Source organism: Verticillium dahliae, genomic scaffold (assembly GCF_000150675.1).
Source record: "Verticillium dahliae VdLs.17 supercont1.1 genomic scaffold, whole genome shotgun sequence".
Taxonomy (NCBI): domain Eukaryota; kingdom Fungi; phylum Ascomycota; class Sordariomycetes; order Glomerellales; family Plectosphaerellaceae; genus Verticillium; species Verticillium dahliae.
The window spans coordinates 1,854,434-1,860,081 of record NW_009276921.1 but is presented as its reverse complement, the minus strand read 5'-3'; positions in this window follow the sequence as shown (position 1 = coordinate 1,860,081).

Below are 5,648 nucleotides of genomic sequence, written 5' to 3'. Positions count from 1 at the left end.
TTCGAAACCAAGAGGCCCGGGTTTCAGTGCCTCTCACCAAGATGGGAACCTTGGTGGAAGGCGTCCTCACTGGGTGTCGTCAAGTCACTTCCGTGACAGTTTCCCAGTCAGCCTCCCTCTCCTGGCCCTCTGCAGGACCTCTGTAGGGGGCCAATGTCCAAGCAGAAACCAGTTTGACGACGCAAATACTAACATGAATGACTCCCGCGGCACCAAACACGGAAAAACACGGTGTTTGGAGGCGTACCAAGGGCGTGTGGGATGAACAGAGGCATCTATCGGGTAGCCGCATGGCAAAGCCGTTTGGCCACATCGTCAGGCGGATTTGGCGAATCGCCAAAACAAAGCCAGCCGTAGTTTCGGGCGGAACTTTGCCAGACATATCAACACTTGACTCGACACACGTGGCCGTGCCTGCTCGGTCGTAGAATACGAATGCAGGCGAAGACGATGACATGATGAACCAGACCGCCACTCTGAGCTCACTCTTGCTCGCCTTTCTTGGGAGGGGGGCCAGCCGTCTGTGTCTAGGGCAGTGTGCTGGAAGGCAAATTTTCCTCAAGCCGACAGACACCGACTTGCCATATCCTTTGTTGCCAGCAGCCCATGTGCATAGCCGCTGTCCTCAACTCAGTGACGCGTGGAGCATAATCCAGGGCTCTACGAGAGGCGTGTCCTGGGATGCCGCTGCAGTCTGACTGTCCTTGAGGGGTGGTTGCAGCTGTCACGACACGGATCCCTTGTTTCCCCCCTTTTGCCCCCACGAGCTCGTATGTGTACAAGCACAAGGGAAGGAAAGAAAATGTCCGAGGTTCACAGAATATCCGTTTTCGCCTGAATGTGCAACACAATGGCTACCGATTCCGCTATCCACCGCCCAGAACGAGCCCGATGCCGGAGAACGAATGATTTCTTGTTGACGATGAGGCAATCCGCGAGATTGGCTGAGAAAGGCGTCAGGCGATCGAGTCGTCTACCTTCTCAAGACGAACGAGTAGATAGGGCACAAATAACATAGATGGCATGGCGGAGTTTCAGTAAAACACAGAAACATACTACCTTTGTCGCGCTTCGATTGACTCCAAATCGAACTTAGCCCAGACAAGCGGGTTATACCAGCCGTTGAGTTGAGCTGACCCATCAGTCATGTAGGTCGAGTCAACGACTTTACAGCCTGTCGGCATCAAAACCGCGAGACATCTTCATCGTGGTTTCTGCGACTCCCCATGACACCATTGTGTAGGTAGGTAACGCAGAGTTCTGGGAGAGCTTGATGATCTGGGCTGGAGCCCTAGCAGAACGGAGGTCCTTACAAACGGACAAACAAAAGACGCGGAGATTGACATGCCCAACCCCCCTTGAGACAGCCAATGGTGCTGGAGCAATCAGTAACGTTACCATGTCGGTCCGTCACTCGATATAGGGATTGCCGCACGAGTAAGAGAGGCTTATTAGTTCAACATCATGTGCTCTGTTCTACCCTTCGCCGCAACAGAACAGATCAGGGATGAGACAAGGCGACAGGCAGCGAACGATCGGCAGGATAATTCCAACCCCATTGAGCCACTCACTTTCACCAAAGATCCCTCAGAAGTTTTCGCTTTCCTTGGTCTGCAACATAGCCTTGGCGTCAACGTGTGTAGCCGTGCGGAGCAGTAAACGAGCTGAATTGGAGGCTCATTCAACCACTATACATAAAAGACCCTGCTCTCTTTCATGAGCAGTGGCAGGGCTTGCTGTCCAGGTTTCAGAGGCGTGTGCACCTGTCTCGGTGACACCGCAGAAAGTGACAGGACAGGTCGTGACGTTCGCGCGCCGCGAGACTAGTCCAGTTCAATGCCGCCATGGGTGTGTGCCTCGACTTCGGGCGTCTTGGAATTCGCTTTCGCTGTAAAAGCGTGGATGAAGTGACACATCGCGTGGCCGGGGAAAGGCCTGTTGCACATACGGTAGTAACAAGGCCGTCTGGGGCAAGTAACAATGATATGATACAGGTGCCGACCCATATCCAAGACCCGGACGTTCCAGACCTCTCTTGTTCGTTTGAGGAGTCATTCGGCTTCCAGCGTGGCCCCTGGTTTCCTCTTTTGATACATCAGTGCCGTTGTCATCTCTGGCGCTGTCGATGTAGCACCCAATCCCTCAAAGAGAACATGCCTCGTGGCTCAGTGACTACAAGCGGAACACGGCAGTCGCTCGGCACACCACAGGGCCCGCTACATGGAGAGGGGCCGAGGGGCGAGGCTAGGTGTGGCAGAAAATGAAGCTTAAGTCTTCAATTGTGGACGCACGAGCGACGACGGGTGTACCAAGCTGAATGCGCGACAGCGGCTGCTTCGCTCAGTACGACGGACAGGCCGTCACACGGGCAGCCCTCGACGAATAAATACTGGCGGTGGAAACTGATTAGCAAACTGGCTGCTCGTCATTGTGACAAAGTTGCTTGCGTAGGCCGCGATCATTCGCCCACTTTTGCTCGCTATCACATATGACAAGGACAGCAACGGACGTGAGAAGGACGGTTAGTGGTGTTGACGTGTTTGTTGATAAAGCAGAGTTTATGTGCGAGGCGGCTGCTATTCGAGCTCTCATTTCCACTGTCGTCCCTTGCGATGCGGTGCTCGCTGCCTTTGGCTCAAGAAATGTGTTCTCTCGTCAGCATCGTGATCGCGAGGCCAAGCTGATATCAGATCCTACGATATCCAAGAGTGGCGATCTCCTCCCTTGAGCTCGAGGGCCGCCTATGTTACAGCTCGTTTCTGTTGCCTGGTGGATCTCGATGCAATGAGTCGAAACCAGAAGATCATGCACTAAAGTGATAGTCGGTCACAAGGAAGGACGGGGGTGCAGTGCTGATAGCGCAATGGAGTATGCTGTTGACAACCGGCCATTCTGATGGCATGAGAAAAGACCTTTGACACTCATTGCATGAGTTCTCTTCAAGGCCAGAGACACCAGAAACCATATGTTTGTTGACGGGTCATAGACCCATTGGCACTCAGGACTTCTCGGGGCATATTGTTCACCTCCTCTTACGGGATTGGAGACCCTGTGCCGGGCGTATCTTACTCGGTGTTCCTACTAAAAGGTGGCAGATACGTTGGTGAGCCCTGCCCAGCAAATAGCGTTCTCAAAAGAGGTCGGGTCGTCTTTCTGGGTTATTGAATGGGACAGTAACTGACTAGCTCGTGTCCTATGCATGATGAAAGCCTCATTTCGTCACATTACACGTAGCTTTTGTGATGAACAGGCGATTCCACCTGGTATCCTACCTAAGATGCCTTAGTACAGCCACCGCACATTTGTGACGGCACAACAGGCACCAGATCATCGGCAGTGGGAAAGGTACTCGCCTGAGGTTTGCAAAATACGATGTGCTGGATATCCAGTCTATCCAGCTTGTGGATGCCCCGTGAGATGAATATGTATAGCAATAATGGATCAACTTTGACAGGCAAACATAATGGCGTTCGGTTCGTCGGGAGGCGGCTGGCGGGTCGGATATACGACCCTTTTCGGAGGCTCGTCATGTCGGATGCCGAAGCAGACCGATGCAACAGAGAGGTGGACCTGCCCGATGTACGACCAGGGCCCTTCATGCGCTCAGGCTTCAGAGTTTCCAGTGTCGCTGGAAGTGGAGGGACAGCCGACGAACTTGAACTGATACTCCATGGGACGACAATGGTGCTCGACTGGTGTGCTCCGCACATACTGGGGCCACCAAACTGAATGGCTTTTGGAGCTGCCGAGAGTGACTGACGCGTGCACAGTGAAAGCGAAGCGGTGAGATGTTAGCTCGAGCTCGATCGTGCGGTACTTTCGACCAAGGTAGAAAGGCATGAGGAAAGGCAAAAGGGCCCATTTTGATGCTGGCAACTTGACGTGTCTCGTCGCGCTATCGTTCGTTTGAGACCAGCTCCTCCACGGACCGATCCTCTTCCATGCGGAGGATGGGGTTGGGTCTGGCTCGTCCCGCAACACACCGATGGGAGCAGAGCAGGAGTGGTTCGAGTCGGGCGAGCCGGATCCAGGATGTCTCTTAAATGGCGCTTCGATTGACAGGTTGGTCGACCCTCTCTCTCCACCCGTCACGCTGGAAGCAGCACTGTGCTGTCGGGTTGGCGGCAGGCTTGTCTGTTCATGCGTGAGACAGTAGTTCAGGTTAGGCTCAACGGACAGGGTACCCAAGGCGCGCTACCTGTAGAAGTTCGCTCTTGGTGGGCTTGACGAGGAAAAGAGCCAGCTCCGGCTGCTGCGTCGGCTTCGACCTGATCTCGCGGCCCAATGAACTGGCTGCAGGACGCCGAAGTTATCTAATCTGATGGGGGGATCTGCCCATCTCGGTTCGAGCCTTCGACGAGATTTAACCGCTGTTGGCGCACGGCCTGAGCCTTCTGATGTGCAGACAGCCATAGCCGGGCATCATTACGACAGGGGCGGGGCTCGTCGCACTGGCAGACCCTTGCTCGCCTTGAAGCTTGACATCTTAGCCCGGTCTTACCCACCTACTTCGCCATGCGTTGTTCTGTAATGAATAGCGGGAGGCAGGGAGGCAAGGAGACAGGGAGGCAGGGAGTCGAGCGGGGGTGGTCCAAATCGACCAACAGGCCTGTGTGAAAACCAGCAGGATTCGATTCGATTGACCCCAAGATGGAATGCCAACAAACGAGCTGGGCCATTGATGGACGGGCGGACAGGCTTGCGGTGTCTTGGGTGGTCGTCTCCAGTGTTTCTTTTCCACGGCCGCACTGCCGTGGCGCTCAGGGTGCCTTTTGCTCCGTGAGTCATCTGACGCGCATCGGACGCGTGCTAGATGTAAATACCAGTCAGTACTGTACCGTACAGCGTACGTACCGTACAGCGTACGTACCGTACGGCGTACGTACAGTACAGCGCACAGCGTACCATCGCTGGCAAGGCGAGATCGGGTGCAGCGAGCTCTCGGCGTGGTCCAGGTTCCCCTGTCTGCTTTCGGGGCGCGAATCTGTGACTGGTGGGCCTGGCAGCCTCGTGCCCGCCCAGGCCGGCCCAAGCCGCGAGCTGACCTCATCAGTCGCACGAGCCCAAGCCTTCGTGCCTTGCTCCCTGGCCCCCCTTGCCCCCCGCCCACCAAACAGAAGGGACGGAATCCACACCGACTGCGCCTGCGCTGCTTCTGTTGCGCTGCACCACACCAATGCACCTGCCTGCTGCACACTGCGGACTGCGTGCCGCCCCTGCCTTGCCTGCCTACGCATCCCTCCCAAACGTCCACCAAATCCACTACATCCACCACATCCACACAACCACACCACTCAACTTGGGCAGGCGCGTGTTCCAAGTTTGACCGTTCATCACTGCCCTTGCACCTGACCCAGCTGCTGACGCCCCTTGACGCCCCTCGCGTCCCATCCCATGTTCCTGCCCACGTCCACTTCTCAGTCGTGCTGATCCATCCATCAGGCACGGGAAGCACCGTCTGCGTCTGCGGAAGAAGAAGGAGAGACGAGGAGCGCCGACCCCCACCCGCGCCTGCCTGGTCTGTCACGACATCGTTTGGATCTGCACCTCCCGTCCCGTTGGCGGTCGTGAGCTGGCCCTGGTGCCTTGGCCCCCCCCCCCCCCCCTGTGCCTTCCTCCGAAGCTACAAAAGACACTCTTCCACCCCA